We start from the raw sequence: 18,301 nt of genomic DNA on the forward strand, positions 1-18,301 counted from the left end.
TTTAAGTTCTTGTATGTTTTGACCTTTTGTGCTAAACAAGTCATGTTACTGATGACAATACAGTCACTGATCATAAGGCAGAAGAGCAGCAACTCGCATTAAATGCAAGGCTTCTGCTAGTTTTGTTGAAAAAATCTGCAAACAATGTAAATAAAATATGACAACATGACGCTAATGCCAGAATCTTGTATTACTGTTGGCTACGTGAAAAATATTGAAAATAAAATTGAATACTGAAAAATATTAAATACTATTGATGTTATATACTATTTAGATCAGAAAGGTTGATATTATGCACATTGAGATGCAGTGATATTGATGGATCACACGACTCGTTCATAACAAAGATTAATTCACAAACGAATCGCTCCCTCCATTTGAACGAGAAGTGAAGGGGGGGGGGTGATAGGTTGGGGGCAAGTCAATTCAGGACAGGGATTAGATCAAATTTGACAGGTAGGGAGGATAATATATTTCAATGCACACAAACACACGCTCTTTGTCAGCAATGCCCATGTAATCACTTATCCATCAATAGGCAACATCTAATGTAAATATTTATTAAGGAGGCATGCAAAGAAGCAAACAAACAAACTATTATTATTATTATTATTATTATTATTATTATTATTATAAAAACTTATTGCCATTTTGAGTGCTGAAAAAAGTGATAAACTTTTTTTATTATTTTAGTCTCAAAGAAATGTCATCAGTAGTTTGCAGAATGACATGAATACATTTAAGCAAAAGTGTAAATTACAATTTCATATTTTGCTATTTTAGCGTACATTTTCTTAGGTTTTATTGCATATTTAATTGGTTGCACATATTCTGTGGCACAATATGTATTAAAAAATAATTGGGGTTTAAAAAAGCAATTTCCATAAACTCTTTTTCCTACCTGGATATTTATTATTAGCAGAAACTATTTTCTTTAGATAAGTAGCATGAGTCTATGATGAGTTGCACAGCCTTGACTTTTTCATAATCCTATTTTCAGATATAACCAACAGGTCCTGCTAAGAGATGAAGCTCTTCCTACCAGACAAAAATACATATGAAAAGGAGAGCAGCAGGTAAAAGATTTTATTTTTAAGAATTTACTCTGGAACACAGTCAGTCAGTCAGTCAGTCAGTCAGTCAGTCAGTCAGTCAGTCAGTCAGTCAGTCAGTCAGTCAGTCAGTCAGTCAGTCAGTCAGTCAGTCTGTCTGTCTGTCTGTCTGTCTGTCTGTCTGTCTGTCTGTCTGTCTATCTATCTATCTATTAGGGATGTAACAATATTGTAAATACCGTCATACCGCAATAGTAATTTTTTTCAATATTACCGTAGGCGAATGACTCAATAAAATTATATTTCTGAGAAAAGTTTGCTTAGGTGAATGAAGCGAACGGGAGGTAACGGGAACTACAATTCCCATCAGCCTAGGCGTGGCCATCATCCTTTGCGGTCTGTTGTAATTACAGATCCAGTAATGCGGAAATGGAGTGTGTTGCTAGTAGAGGGGAAGAAAAAGAGCTGGAAATGATCTAACCTAAAGCGGGTTTTAAATCGGATGTGTGGAAGCATTTCGATTTCTTTCTAAAAAGATACAAAAAAGGAGAAAAGGTGACAGACAAAGAAAAAAACAGTATGCAGGCACTACCAGACTGTGGTGAAATATAAGTCGGGGAAAACGACTAAAAGCAGTCATGGGGACTGCAGAACACAGCACACTTGTTAGATTGATGCAGTCATTGACTTGTACCGCAAGGAGACCTCTATCTCACTCATGGCTTGTCCTCTCAAGTGGTGGAAAGACAATGCACAACGTTACCCACTGCTGTCAACCTTGGCTAAATCATATCTCTCTGTCCCAGAATCCTCAGTCCCAAATGAGAAGGTTTTGTTTTCTGTTGCAGGGGACATGCCCAGAGATCCCAGCTTTTACCAGATTATAGTTATATGATAATTCTCCTTAAATAACCCATCTCTATCTAAGTGAGTGAGTGATTAAATGTTGAATTTGATGAGTTTTTAACAATACTAAATTGAAACTTTATTTTTTTATATGGTTTAATAGTTTTTTGTTATTAAAATTGAAAAATTGAAGTTCCTGTTTCAAAACTTACATGTAGATGGCTAATTTGTATGTCATTGATATGTTCAGGGCTAAGGTAAATAAACACTTTTGGCACTTTTTTCGAGTCTTTTCATTAGTTTTGTTTTTCCTGTAAATTATTCAATAAATACTGCACCGTGCCATTCATACCGAGGTACTATCGTACCGTGAAATTCTGATACCGTTACATCCCAACTATCTATCTATCTATCTATCTATCTATCTATCTATCTATCTATCTATCTATCTATCTATCTATCTATCTGTCTATCTATCTGTCTGTCTATCTGTCTGTCTATCTGTCTCTCTGTCTGTCTGTCTGATATTTATCTAAGTGCTTTGGGTGTATTGTCATACAAAATATGTGCAATATATACATATAATAGATATATAAATAATATTTTTTCGAGACTGTATGTTGAGAAGAGTATGATTAACACTAAATTACTGCTTCAATGATATTTAATTGCATTCAACTTATGTTACTTGCAGTTTCTTTGTAATAAACTGTAAAATTCACCAGGGAATAATTTATACTTAATTTAAATCAGTGTTTAAGTGAATAAAGCTTGTTAAATTATAGGACTTGTAAAGGGCAAATAAAAAAGTAATAAGAAAATAGAAAACAAAAATATAATAGAATAAAAAAAGAAAAAAGAAAAGAAGCAAAACAACTTGAATGTGCTGAAAATGGATTAAGTGAAGGCGACCTCTGAAATAGAGACTAAGCCAAAGGAGAATGAATGAATGAATGAATGAATGAATGAATGAATGAATGAATGAATGGATGGATTATTTGAACCTGAAGACTGGATTTTGCCATTACTTTTTTTTATTGTTTGTTTGTTTGTTTTAACACCATTTTTAATGGTCATTCATCACAAACAATATGCCGCAACATCAGATAAAAGGTGAGACAAACATTTTATATACCTTTTTCTTAATTGTTTGCTTTGCGCCATTTAATTTATCACTGCTATTTTGTTTATTTTCTTATAAAGTCTATATACTCATTTATTTTTTAACTTTGTCGTGTTTGGGTCAAATCTGACCAATTTACAACTTAAAAACACTCTTAAATGTTGTGTTTTACATCTGATTGCCTCAAGGCTTTACGATATCCTCCACACTATATGCATTTGAACATACAGTATAAAAGTGATGATCACCTCTTTCATTGAATTTTGAGTGTTTTAGTCGACATTGCTACACCTGTGGTGTTCACGGTCAAAAGTGACCGCCATAGGAAAATAATGTGACTATAATCATCCATCAGATAGAAAATATCCTATACTGTACACCACCCCAACTCACTTGTTATATTTAAAGAGCAGTTATTTTCTGTCTATTTCTACAAAATCATATTAAACACTACTTTGAGACTTTGTTCAAAACTCAAAAATGTTGATTAAAGGTTTTCTGTTAAATGTTGAAAAATGTTTTCTGCGCTAATTTAAGAGCTGTTGAAATGGACAATTTTCAATGGGTCAATTTTGTCCGGGAACACTAAATTAAGGGGCGGGAGATGGGTTATAAATAGCTTTTAAATTGAAAAGTTTTCTTTATTCTTTATTCTTTTCTTAAAGTTCTTCATTAGTCATTAATCAATAAAAGCACAGCAATACATGTTCTTCCTTCAATCTTATAGACTGAAGAATAAGGTAAATATAAAGGACGTCCTGCCAGCAGCCATTAAAAAGAAAAGGAAAAAAAGCATATTACTTTTTACTGTCATTTTGTACACATCAACGCTTGAATTATCCCCAGACAGCATTTAATGTCAGATATCCAAGTCAAACTCATAAAACCGTGTTCTAACATGACATGTTTTAAAAGTTAAAGGCCCATGTAACAGCTTTCCACAAGGAGCTGCCAAGCCTGAGCAGAAAAGCTTTAACCCCTTTCATTTGCCAAAGAGCAACCCACCAGAAAGAGCAAGAGATCGTGAAAGAGCGATAAAATCTGACTGAACATGCCATTTTTGGCAAAGCCAGGGTCTGATACGAGGCCTACAAGGGCACTGACTGAAAGGACTGCTGAACGAGAGAGCAGCCAAGGATGAGAGGCCTGTATTCACATGCTATAATCTTCAACTGTGATGGAGTGAATTAAATTAAGATTAGACCTCATGCTTGACCAGGTCACTTTCAAGCTGTAAAAGACAAGATTTTGGTGACCCAATAAAGCACCTGTTGCAAGCAAAACGGTGCCCCTAAAAGGTGTCTAAATCAGCCACATAGATGATCGACATCAAACATTAAAGTAAAACAAAATAAAAATTAATTGTAAATACGTAAATAAAATATATCAATTATTAAATGAATGGATGAATGAAGCATATGTATTCACTAACATACTTTAACACGCAATAGGAAGTTTATCATGGAAAATGTAGAAAAGATAAGAGTGTGATATAACATCAGCTATAATAATGTTTGCTATAATATTAGAATTGTTGTTTTAACACTAAAACTACCAGAATCCTATAAGTAAGGGTCATATAAGATGAACTAATTAGGATTAAAGTAACAAATTTAAGTTGGCACATCATATTTAAGCAGTTTTTTAACTTCTACTGAGATTTTAGATTTTTTTTTAAGATTTTTAGAATGGCTTTGAAGGCCATCATTTATGTTCCTCCTCAAATAGGTCATTACTCTAAAAATATGATTATTTATTTATTTTTATTTATTTTTGTAATATAGCTGTAGGGGATTACAGTTTAACCCAAAGAATTACCAGCTTGTCAGATAAAGAGCCGGAGTCAGAGATTCAAATAAATAAAATAAGTTTAGTGAAGATAGTTTGCAGTTTTATCAGCAGAAGTCAGCTTCAACACTCCAATGAGTTCCTGGGCCGCTCTGCTTACAATCACCAATCAATAACAATTACACTCTCACATAACGTCATTAACTACGTCATACATATAGGTGTTCTTACCTGATTGGTTAAAACACAGATAGACTAGGAAAATTTCCACGTGCATACAATTCTAAACAATATCTTAAGCATAAACGTCAGACATTCACTAGACTGTTTAGAGCTGACTCTTGACCTGTGAAATGGTTCCACACTCAAATAGAACACACACACCTAAAGTACAATCTGTGTCTTATCCAAGTCTGAATGTACTCTCAGCCGTCTTTATCAAAACTGGTTAAAAACTGGTATAATCTACATTCAGGCAGTTATAATATCCATACTACACAAAGTCTATCTTGAAGAAAATTAGAATCACTTTAAAAGAATTAACCGTAAAAATAGCAAAATCACTTTAGACATTTTTAGACAGTATTAACTCATAGAAATAACAATAGAAACAGTTGCTTCCAGTCCTCAGCCCTCAGTTCCACTCAAGGTCTCCGTGACCTCTTGGTGGTTCCTGAAAAAGTTACACAGAGACAGGCAAATGCACTGAACATTCATGTATTAACCTATTCATTAGTTAAAATCAATTCAACGTTAAATAATCAAATAATCCAATGATTATATTTAATAAAAATAATGAGAAACAAGATTATGAGGAAAGGATATACGTTGATTCATGCTGAGATAGATTGGAAGGTAAAGATCCGAACCATAGATCCTTCATAGCCTACAATCATGCCACCAGCATATGTGTACCCGTCACAGCGATCGAGCCCATGCAAAAGAACTACATATCCAGCCATGCACCACTCACACACCTGACATAGATCCCCATGATAGCAAACCAACACAGCTGAAGCTGTTCATGACTAAATACACAGACTATATATACACACATCTCAAACACACGTTGCTGAGTCTTGTTAAACTGAATAGAGAACATTATGATGCGTTTTTCTTGCCTTGCTGTGTTTTTGACTCCCACCTTGTTGTTTGTTTATGTTGCCTGCTGCCTGCCTGTACTGACCATCTGCCTGTTATTTAAAGAGCCCATATTATGGGTTTTTGAAAATTCCCCTCCATGTAGTGTGTAACACAGCTCTAAGTGAAGTGAAGTATCCAGCTAAGGCTTAAATCTGTAAGAATACAGTGTTTAAAACGGTTGATTCATCTATAAAAGAGTCGACTCATAGTGCTTCAAACTAGTCGCCTTGATACTGATTCATTAGGTGTTTCGCCATGACGTACGAACGAAACCAAGTTATTCACGTGCACGCGTGCGCAAACCCCGCCCTCTGACGCAGAAACCCAGACACACACACATACACGCACACAAACATGCCGGTCGATTGAAGTCACACTGCAGATGGATATATTGAGTCTCTACCCAAAGATGAAACATCAGCATTATAACCAAGCAGTTGGAAAGTTCTGGAAGCTACATGCTACAAAGAATACTTCATCTGAGTTTGTTAAAGGAAGGATCAGTAAAGAGTAACTTAATGATGGACATGTCAGGATGGGTTTCTTCCTACCTTTCTCAAGTGTAAGTACGTGCGGTTAAAGTTGTTGCCTCGTTGACTAGCTTGCAAATGTATTTAGTTGTGATTTGTTACTTGTAACCGAGTGTACTGTATCAGGTTAACTGGCTATATTCTCTTATCGCGTGCAAAGTCACGTTAAAAACGCGACGCGTGCTGCTTTGTGTATGGAGCTCCGTGGTAGAGTTCTGTAGGCTGTCCCCGCGCCAGATTTCTGCGGCGCGGGAATAAATTTCCGAATAAATCGCGGGAGCGGTCGGTAACGGGTTTAATTTGGGACGGGAGCGGGCTGTCTAGCAATATCACGGATATTGCTATGCGAATGAGAAAGAGAGAGTCTGCTTGGTGCTTGTGTGTGCGCGCGTATGAGAGAGAGAGAGAGAGAGAGAGAGAGAGAGAGAGAGAGAGAGAGAGAGAGAGAGAGAGAGAGAGAGAGAGAGAGAGAGAGAGAGAGAGAGAGAGAGAGAGAGAGAGAGAGAGAGAGAGAGAGAGAGAGAGAGAGAGAGAGAGAGAGAGAGAGAGAGCTTTGTGTGTTTGGTGCTGTGTGTGTGTGTTTATACAGACATCTTGGCTGTCTGGACTGTATACTGGGTGATTTTTGGTTGTGGTCTCCCCCGCTCTAGCGGGATCGGGCGCGGCGGGCAGAAAACGGAGCGGGTTCTCAGGCTAAAACCTGGCGGGTGCGGGCGGAAGCGGGAGCGTTGTCGTCCGGACGTGTGTGTGTGTTTTTGTGTGTGTGTGTGGCAGCTAAAATCCACACCTACACTATTGAGCGTGTATGAACTGTGATTACTTTTTATATTGCTGATTAGCTATTGGCCATTTCACTCTCTAACTGAAGGCAGTCGACCAATCGCGACAGACTGTCATCGGTCCAATCAGCGCAGATTAGCTTCCCGCTAAGGAGGGGTTTGGGAACAAATGAATCACTGGACGATTCATACGGGAGTCGCTGGGATAATTAGGTAAAAATAAATGCAGATTATAAGACCATGAAAGTGTTTTTTGACCTTGCATGTACATTAAACTGTTGTTGGAGACCCTTACAACCAAGATATGACCCTATTTCATGTATAATATGGGCTCTTTAACTACGACTCTGGATTCCCTTTGTTTCCTGTTGCTTTCTTATTGTTTGCCCCTGTTTGCCTTTGTTTGCCTAACCATCCTGCAAATAAACCCTGCATTTGGATCCTGACTCCTGTTGTCAGCATCACTTTGCATTACAGTATCTTTTTTTCAGTAAGTAGGAATTTTTTTTTCACCACATGAAAAATCTTAAAAAGCTTAAAAAAAACATGTCTGAAGTAAAGTTGTTTTTGCTATTAGAAAGTTGCCCGGCAACAGTATCATGCATATAATGTACAAAAAAAAAAAAAAAAAGGGGGGGGGGGGGGGGGTGGGTGGGGGAGTAACAGACGCTGAAATATATGCATGTCAATTTGACCGTTATGGCTATTTAAAGCAGTAATACTCTTTTGTGTTTTGTAATTTTAACAAAATATCAATGTTACAATGAAGTACTATACACACTATAGTAAAAGTTAAGGTACAGCAACTATGCATTTTAGTGTAAAAAATAGTTTGAAAATAATTGTTAATGATTAAATTTGACCTTTATTTATTAAAAACTAATTTTATTTTAGCCAAAATAAAACAAGACTTTCTCCAGAAGAAAAAAAAAATATTATCAGACATACTGTGAAAATATCCTTGCTCTGTTAAACATCATTTGGGAAATATTTAAAAATAAAAAAATTAAAGGGGGTTAATAATTCTAACTTCAACTCTATGCTATTTAATTGATGTTATTCAACAGATTCAATAACTAAAATGATTTATAGTTTCGGGAGGTGCAAATTCTACACTAATTGTTCTGTTTTTGATCTCTTTCATTATCAAAAATTGTTTCAAACAAAGGCACAGCTAAAAATATGCAGACCACAGTGCAACACCACAGTGTTTTGTTCATTTCAACAAATCATTTGCGCAAACAATTCAGTGGCACATTTGCAATGACATTAGCTTCTGTTTCTAAAAGAATCAGTGGTTAAGAAGCAATTACACATTTGAAGCAAATATTGATAAACATCCTAAATGTAGTCAAATATCTGATATCCCAATTCTCAAATGTGTAAAAACACATTGTTTCATTTTAAAAGCTTAATAATGATCAAATAAATTGATCTATGACAGGTGATATGGGCCACCATGTTAGTCTTCCCTGGAGTGGAGGGATCAGAGCTGCTGGATTTACAACATGTTAACTCATCAATTTCAGAAATATATGAAATTAACTGGGAGAGGAACAGATTAAGCGATCTAGTATCCTAAACACTGTTGTCTCCATCATCATACATTGTAAATGTCATAAATAATAAACACTGTTTTACTAGTACTTATGTGTTTAAATGTCTGAACCTAAAAAAAAAAAAACAGTTTGAATGTGTTTGGAAATGTGTTTTTCTCTGGCTCAGTGTGAGTCATCGGGAGCTGATGACATGACACGCAGTGAACGTTCTAATTACACCAGTGTGATTGTACTTCAGGGTACTAGAAAAGACTGATCACTCCAGTGTGATCGTACACTTCAATAGCACCTTTCACACATACAGACTTTTCCAGACATTTACTGGTAGTTTTCTTTTGAAAATACCACAAAATTTGTTCCGCCAATTTTCCGGAGAGAGAAGTTGTAGCAATACTAATTTTTACGGTTTCCGCCACAGTCCAAAGACATGTTCAGAATAAGCTGGCGGTTCATTCCGCTGTGGTGACCCCGGAGTAATAAAGAGACTAAGCCGAAAAGAAATTGAATGAATGACTGAATTAATAATTCCTTACATTACGCTTTACACAATGAAGGGGCATAAGTCTCCTTATCCACCAACAGTGTGCAGCATCCACCTGGAAGACACGATGGCAGCTATATTGCGCCAGATGGCACACCACACACCAGCTGATTGGTGGAGAGAAGACAGAGTGATGAAGCCAAACATGATGTGAGGATGGTTAGAAGGCCATGATGGCCAGTGGACAAATTTGGCCAGGAAGTCGGGGTTAAACCATTAGGGATTTTTAATGACCACAGAGTCAGGACCTCGGTTTAATGTCTTATCCGAAAGAAAGAGCTCATTGAGCAGTATAGAGTTCTTATTAAAGTACTGGGGAATTAGGACCCACACCGACTGCAGGAGCGGGCGCAGCCCTGCTTTTCCAGTGGGCAACCATGTAAGAGTTGCAGAGAGCTAGCAGCCGGCAAATGGAAATATGAAAATAAATGACTTTGAATCCTTCTCCAGACACATTTAGCTGCTGCCTGTTAGTCAGATAATGTTTCTATGTTCTTTGATTTTGTGCTTTTCACACTAGCACTTTTGGTATGCACCCCGGTTTGTTTGACATTACAGTACGTTACGCTTAGCTAGTGTAAACATGTCTTCTGTACTCGTGTGCACCCATGAACCATAGCCAAGTCTGCCTGAATAAGGTGGTCTTGGGTTCGTGCAAACTTTGGTACGGTTCATTTCTGATTTGAATGCAATCGTACCAAATAACGGAAGTGAACCGCCAACTATACAAAAACATTGTACAAAACGACTGTTCAAATACACAATCATTTAACTGACCCAATGCAAACAGTGATAATGTCTGCTTGTCTCCACCAAAAAAAAACTTCTGCAGACATTGTGTGATGTTCAGAATGTTTTCGAGGCAGATAGGCGCAAGTGGCTCTCTGTATATTAGGAGATTCAGTAAAAGCAGGATGATTGTGATGTGCGGACGTCTCCATTTTGGCACTTTGTTTTCATGGCCGTCATCTAGCAATAGCTGTACACAAAACAGCAGCTTGATGACGCAAGCATACCTGGGTTCAGAAGGAAAAAAAGACAATGTGAACACAAACCAGCTGAGGGGGAACAATCGAACTTGGGTATGGACCATGCACTTGGACCAAGTGTGAAAGCACCCTTAGTGTCAACTGTGAAAAAAAAAATGCTGACAAAATGCTTATGATAAACCGTTGTAAGTTTACTTGCACACTCTTCATTTAAGTAAAAGAATGTTCCTGTGAGTCCGATTTGAGTAGCCTACAACAACGGTAGACTTTCCTTTTGAAAAGTATCACGAGCTGCAGCACACACTCAAATGTACATTTAGACATGTGAAAGAGTTCCTTTATATCATTAGCATTTCTAATGTAGTCAAATGTGTAAACAAAGCTGTTTTTAGCTGCGGTTACCGCTTTGCCTTCAGATAGTAGCAACTTTTTTCTATAGTTATTTGGTCCATCTCTTGGAAAAAGCAGCTACTTGAATGCAAGTTTTAAAAATGAAACCATCAACCGTGTGACAATCCCTTTGTGATTGCAAATACGCGGTCGTTTAGAGCTAATTTACGGTTAATGATGTCAGAATTTACCAGTATTTTTGAATGGATGTGTGAATGATCTTTTCAGGAAAAAAGCTCTCAAAGAAACATCCTTGTCTGTGTGATCAGCACTTATTTGAATCTACCAATAAAGTTTTTCCGGAAGTTTTCAGGATATTTACCGGCATCAATGTGTGAAAGGAGTGCAGGTACAGGCACTTCCTGTCATCTACTGGTCATTTTAGTGTCATATTTTATGACAAGCTTACACTTGCCAAGATACAGGTAAAACACACAAAACACACTCAAAATATTGTCTACAGTTTTTAAATATAACCCATCTAAAATGAGCTAGTGTCTTCTTTCAAATAAACAGTTTTCCAGTTCTCGTCGGTTGTGTTCTGGTTATATGCTTGATAATATTGTAATTGAAAGCAATGTAGGTTTAACAATTTAAGCAAGCACACACAAGACAACATTTTACACTCCTGCAATAAAGCAAAGATAAATTGGAAGTGCAGGAGAGCCAATGTGGATAGAAAAAGTAAAGCACTTTGGTTGCATCTCCCAACACAGCTCCCTCCTGAGACGGACCTCCTGCCAGGGCTTTGCATCAAGCCAGGATGTAAAACACACGCTGTGATCATGGCCAAGATGCTAAGACCTAACAGAATGAATTCAATTAGTTTTGTGAATATAAAGTGCGGATCACCAACTGGGTCTTCTGGTTTTTTGCTCAATAATCATGTGATTTTCCAGCTGACATATTAAGAATTCATGCATGTTACGGGAGCATGTTTCAGACACTTCAACCCACTAATAGCGTTGATAACCGCACAAACAACTCATCACACTGATCTCGGGTGGAGCGATGCCAAGTGCTTAAGGCTGGGTTTCCTGATAACATTTCAAGCAATGCTTTAAAGACTTCTTAATAGCATTGGAAAGCTTGCTTCTGAAAGTGGCATCTACATTGCAGTTGAAGTCAGAATTATTAGCCCCCCTGAATTATTAGAGCCCCTGTTTATTTTTTCCCAAAATTTCTGTTAAACGGAGAGATTTCTTCAACACATTTCTAAACATAATAGTTGAATAACTCATTTCTAATAACTGATATATTTAATCTTTTTCGTGATGACTGTAAATATTATTTTACCAGAAGTTTTTCAAGAAACTTCTAAACAGCTTAAAGTGACATTTAAAAGGCTAGTGTAACTAGGCAAGGTATTGTATAATGATTGTTTGTTCTGTAGACTAGCTTAGAGGGGCTATTAATTGTGTCCTTAAAATGGTGTTAAAAAAATAATAACTGCTTATATCCTAGCCAAAATAAAACAAATAAGACTTTCCAGAAGAAAAAAAATATTATCAAACATACTGTGAAAATTTCCTTACCCTTGCAACAATTTGGTAAATATTAATAATTCAAAGTGGGAAAAATAATTTTAACTTCAACTGTATGTACAGTAGATAAAGCACTAGTACTGCAACAGTGCCCCCCCACACACACACACACACACACACACACACACACACACACACACACACACACACACACACACACACACACACACACACACACACACTGTGTGCACATTTATTTTTGCATGGCAAATGTGACAGTACACACAATAATATACACTGCTGTATGGATATCCGTTATTTTAATAAACAAAATAAACCTGATTTAATGGCCACAAGGTGGAATTGAAGAATCTTCTTTTATAATTGTACTGACACGCGGCTGTGGTGATAAATTACAGCAATTTTTTTCATCTTAATTACAAGCATGCACTGATTTAACAACGTTTTAAATTTGTAAAACTCATCTTGATCATGTTTGATGATGATTGATGATCACAGAGCGCTGAACAGATCTTTTAATCCCAGTTGCTTTGCGCACATCCTTTCTTGTTGATATGACAATATGCATTACTACGGACACATTAATGTGTGGCTGTCAATTAATTCTTTGGGCGGGGAAACTGCACTTCTACATCACTTTGCGGTGGGCCTCAAAATGGCAGAGATATGGATCCTATTTTAACATCAGGAACTTTAACAAAATAAACCTATTGTCTGTGTATATATATCACCCCAATATGACTGTGGACACACCATACCTACACACAGTTCTGTCCAAACAGTTACAAAAGATGACTATGCCCTTTAAATAATATATCAAATTTAGATGTTCTCTTTTTTTTTTTTTACTGTATGCCTCTTTTTTTTGTGTGTGTTCTACTGTATGCCCCCAGAACACATGGAATATACAGCACTTGTCACATGGAATCATTCCTTAAATTGTATTTATTTATTTATTTATTTATTTATTTATTTATTTATTTATTTATTTATTTATTTATTTATTTATTTATTTATTTATTTATTTATTTATTTATTTATTTATTTTATTTTTTATTATTAATATATTATTATATTATACAAGTATTAAATATAAATACTAAAAATGAATTCTAGCTGCTATTATAATAATGAGTAGAAACAGTACATTTTATTTATTTATTTAAGTATTTATTCATTTATTTATTTATTTATTTACAAATGTATTTTTAAATTCATTCGTTCGTTCGTTCATTCGTTCGTTCGTTCATTCATTCATTCATTCATTTATTTATTTATTCATTTGTTGATTGATTAATTTAATTAATTATTTATTCGCATATTAATTCATTCATTTGTTTAATGAATTATTTATTTATCCTTTTGTGCTACAAAATAAAAAGAATGGCTTATGACACTAGCAGCACACCTGGGTGCAAGTGATCACTCAACTTAAATTTTTGGATTAATTGTCTATTTAACAACTGACAAGGAAAAGGTCAGTTTTATTTTACAATATGCATTTCTAAAATGATGTATCGGACAGCTTTAAAAAGACTTTGCATCTGACATGTTGCCCTTAAATTAAGGACATATTCAGATATATTACTTACACCAAGTGGCCCTCAACCCAACCAAATACATAACCACACACACACACATACACATAGAGGAGGTGATGCATAATGTGCATAAAAAGCCAGTGGATTAGATAAGCAGTCGCCTTTCAGGAGAGGAAAATGGTTACAAATAAAATAAAAAAAATAATAAAAAAAGCCAGACACAATGCCAAAAGCTGTTTGCATCTGACCTCTTTAGCAAACTCTTAAAGCACAACAAATAGCATTGTCACATATTTAGGTGTGAAACCCTGAATGCTAAAGTAGGCTGCGCACAGGTGTTAGGAGAAGATAAGCCCTGTCCTTTCCCTGCATTTTAAGGGATCCTGCTCAAAATATGAGAGAAGACACATTTCCCCATGCAGACACTGTCAATCATCTCGGTTTCCCTTCACAAACAGAAAGTTTGCGTGGGGGCTGACGTTTCAAAGCTGCTATTGCTCAAGACTTAAATAAAGAATGAAGATACCTGACAGTCGACAGATTAGAGTCGGAGGTCACCTGTGATTCCTTTAGGACCTGACATTTTCATTCCTGCTTCATTCCAGGTTAAAGGACTTTCTTTTCTTTCTTTTTTTTTGCACAGCTTCCTAAAATCCTCTATTCTGGTCAATAATGCCATTCAGTTAGGACTGCAGGGTATTGACAAATCTGACATTGCAAAATTTTGTTTTTTCTGCCATATACAGAATGCTGCAATATGAAAACAATTTCTACAAATGGCTTGAATAGATTTGGAAAGAATAAGTTAAGTTGGATTGATTTGAGATGGTTTTGTATAGGAGTGAAATGCAGTACAGCTGCATGCAAGTTAAAAATGGAATAAACAATCATGTATATTTGTTGAGGATTTTAAATGTTTTCAGACTGAAATTGAACAAGCAAATGTAAAATAACAGTGCATAGTCTTCATTTAAAGATAGATGGATACTTTATGTTAGGGTTGGGTCGATATATGATGCCATCCATCGTCCATCACAATCCTCCACCACACCCCCCTCGCAGCAGCAACCCATTTGTGAAAAAACCCACAGCCCCGTTTACACAAATATGTCTTAGTTTTAAAATGGCATTTTTAAATGTAAATGATCCATGTCCACACCAGCCTGATCTTACGAGAAAATGTAAGTATTTTACGTTTTGCCAGTTTAGTGGCTAATTCGTACAAAATTGTACGAGTTCAGTCGTACGAAATGGCACGATTTTAAAAAGGAGGCCTGGCACCTAACCCCACCCCTAACCCCAACCGTCATTGGGGGATAAGCAAATCGTACTAAATTGTATGAATTAGATCGTACGAATTCCTACGAATTAGCCACTAAATGAAAAAGTTACGAATTTCCGTGAGATTGTGTTGGTCCACACTGGTTTGTCACCTAGCAGTTCTGAAAAGCCCTCCTTCCACACTATATTGCTGAAAACGCACATCACAAGATCACATACGCGCACACTGTCATGCTGCAGGGCATGCATACGTCTGAGCTCCAGCAGTCAGTGGGATGAAAGATTGTGCATTTTAGTTCAGTTGCATTTACATTGATCAAACTCTGATGAGATATGATGGGGTGACCTGTGCCTCAACCCCCACAAACTGATAGGTGTGAACTAAATGACCCCTTTACAATCTCAATGGGTATTAGCAAAACAACAGTTGAAACATCTGAAGAGGGTCCTGCTGAACCTCGTAAACAGAATGGTTTGTTTGATGCTAGTATAAAGTACTGTCTCACAGACAGTACTTTGGGTTGAGTTACTTGAAGACCGACGGGTTAACATCACTGCTGAGGAACTGCACTATTTATTGTCTTCAATAAAGTCTTCTCCCCGTGAGAACTTTGGTCAGCTTACTTATTTAATGTATTAGAGTCATCTGATACATTGGCGAGCCACCCAACAATGGTTAAGCCAAATACAGCAAAATCTAACAAGGAGTTAGCTTGACCAGACTGGTTTAAGCTGGACATAGCTGGTTTTGGCTGGGCTCCTAGCCTGGCTAGGCTGATCAAGCTGGTTTTAGCTTGTCATCTTTTAGCCTGACCAGCTAAGACCAGGCTGGAAATGGCTGGAAACCAGCCTGGAAGTGGCCACATCCCCTCTAAAACCAGCCTGGTTGACCAGCTACAACCTGCCTAGGCTGGTTTAAGCAGTGTTTTTCAGTATGGTTATAACAAGTGTGTCTTCCTTGTGTTGACAAGTCAATCAGAGGCTCTATGAGCTATACAAAATCTATAATGGATAATCATGAAAACAGAACAAGACGAAGAGAAATCAATAAAACCTGGCCCATGACATTCGTATTGGCCAGATGATCAACTCATTCTTATACAGTATATCATCTTTCATTGATATATCATTCATTCGTTCATTTTCCTTTGGTGTAGTTCCTTATTTATCAGGGGTTGCCACAGCTGAATGAACCACCAACTATTTCATCATATGTTTTACACAGCGTATTCTCTTCCAGCTGCAAACAAGTACTCGTAATCCATCAAACCTGCCCTTTGACATCCGGACTGGCCAAATAATAAACTCATTCATATACAGTTTATCATCATTCATTCCTTTTCCTTTGGCATAGTCCATTACTTGTCAGGGGTCGCTACAACACAATGAACCACCAACTATTCCATGCTTTAGTTTACACAGCAGATGCCTTTCTAGCTGCAACCAAGTACTGGAAATCATTTGTATTTGTTTGGTTTTCATTGACACAGACAATCTGCTGCTCCAATTTAAAAGAAGGAAAAACTCATCTGACACTCACAATCACCTTAAGCGAATTGTGATCAAAATCTCAATATTAATATCAATTTCAACATTGATGCTAATTTTTGAGAACACAATTTTCACTTCATATTTATTGTCATCTATGGTTCAGTGATAAACATGCAACATTCACTGGTAGTTTCCATTGCTCAAATGATTCATTATAATAGAAAAAAATAAAGGTGTATTTAGACAATTATACTGTCATATATAAAAATTAATACAAAATCCCTTTGGCAACTTCCTTTTTTTTAAAGTGCATTTTATGTTTAAAATAAATAAGTCAATGTTTTAGCAGCCTCAACAATATTTTCTAAAGCTAAAGTCCACGCTGCTGGCCTACAAACTGATGTAATGATAGAAAATTTCTTATTGAGATGATTGACTTAAATTCAGCATAAAAATTGTGACTAGATGAGACTAACATAATATTTGCTATTGGTGACTGTTAATGCACATTATAATGAAGGCAAGCATAAATCTGGATATCGGTCACATAATTGATGTTTTGTATTTCAAGGGAAATTAATTATACTTTTTGGTCCGTCAGTTCAATGCACACATCCAAAAGCTTCATTCGCCATTGCTCTAAAGCTCTAAGACCAAGTGATCATTGACAAACTGCTCTAGGGTTCGTGTACAGATTCCTCAACTGGCCTGTGAAAATGGTGCTGAAAATCTGTGTCATCTTTAATTAAGGGCTGATGTCTATTCTTGGTGCCAGAGAATACAATCAACTGGCTTTTACTGAAATGTACTAGACGCACAGACAATAACAGCTGACAGCTCACGAATCATCACATGACAGAAAACCATTCAGTTCAATAAGTTACTTTAAATAAAACATGCGAGCTGAACAATTTAGCTGTACTGGTTGACTTCAGTATCTGTGTGACATTCATGTCAAGCTTCGTGATCAATTATGGAATGAGAATGTTGCAGAAGTGGAGAACATTTGGGTAGATGACAAAAGTATTAGAAGTAAAACTATTATTTTATATGTAAGGTAAACAAGAATGTATATTCCTAATCCAACTAATAAATATAAAACCTGAAGATAATTTGTGCAACAAATACAAAACCAGCCAAAAAGCTAAATGAATAAATAATGCATGATGTGAAGAAAACATTATTAGAGTTTATTTTACAATAAATAAAAAAATTGAAAAAATATATTATTTCTGCATAAATGTAGTTCATGTAGTTCGGTTTGCAATTTGCTAATATTTTAATTTTTAATGTTTTTTTTCTGAGATTCAATCTCAAGCTTCACAAAACAAATGTTTCTACACTTTTTCCTACATGCAAATGAAGAATAAATGAATAAATATATCCATAGGTACACATTTACTTAACAATACAAATAAAATACTTGAACTAAGTTTTTAGTGAGCTGTGAGGGAAACATTTCTTATTTTCATTTAATTTAAACGGAAAAATATATATATATATAACATTATTAATAACAATAATAATAGTAATAATAAATAATAATAATAATAATAATAATAATAAATAATAATAATAACAACAAATACTGTTTCTGTAAGAATATTAATAATAATAATAATAATAATAATAATAATAATAATAATAATAATAATAATAATTATTATTATTATTATTATTATTATTAATATTCTTACAGAAACAGTTATTAAACAAAACAAAACTTGAGATTAATTTGCTGTG

The 18,301-nt window shown here is 35.7% G+C and overlaps 1 protein-coding gene and 1 long non-coding RNA gene across 5 annotated transcripts in view; both read right to left on the reverse strand.

Moving 5' to 3' along the window:
* Nucleotides 1–18,301, reverse strand: part of naaladl2 (N-acetylated alpha-linked acidic dipeptidase like 2) — a 629,431-nt gene that overhangs the window by 529,464 nt on the left and 81,666 nt on the right. The gene's annotated exons all lie outside the window — the stretch shown is intronic.
* Nucleotides 4,148–12,336, reverse strand: LOC147841664 (uncharacterized). The gene is made up of 4 exons (XR_015502356.1): nt 9,466–12,336; nt 9,110–9,387; nt 7,594–9,072; nt 4,148–5,990 (listed from the first exon to the last, which is right to left on the reverse strand). It is a non-coding gene; the product is annotated as an uncharacterized LOC147841664 (long non-coding RNA).

Source organism: Danio rerio, chromosome 11, assembly GCF_052040795.2.
Source record: "Danio rerio strain M-AB ecotype USA chromosome 11, GRCz13ab, whole genome shotgun sequence".
NCBI classification, from domain to species: Eukaryota; Metazoa; Chordata; class Actinopteri; order Cypriniformes; family Danionidae; genus Danio; species Danio rerio.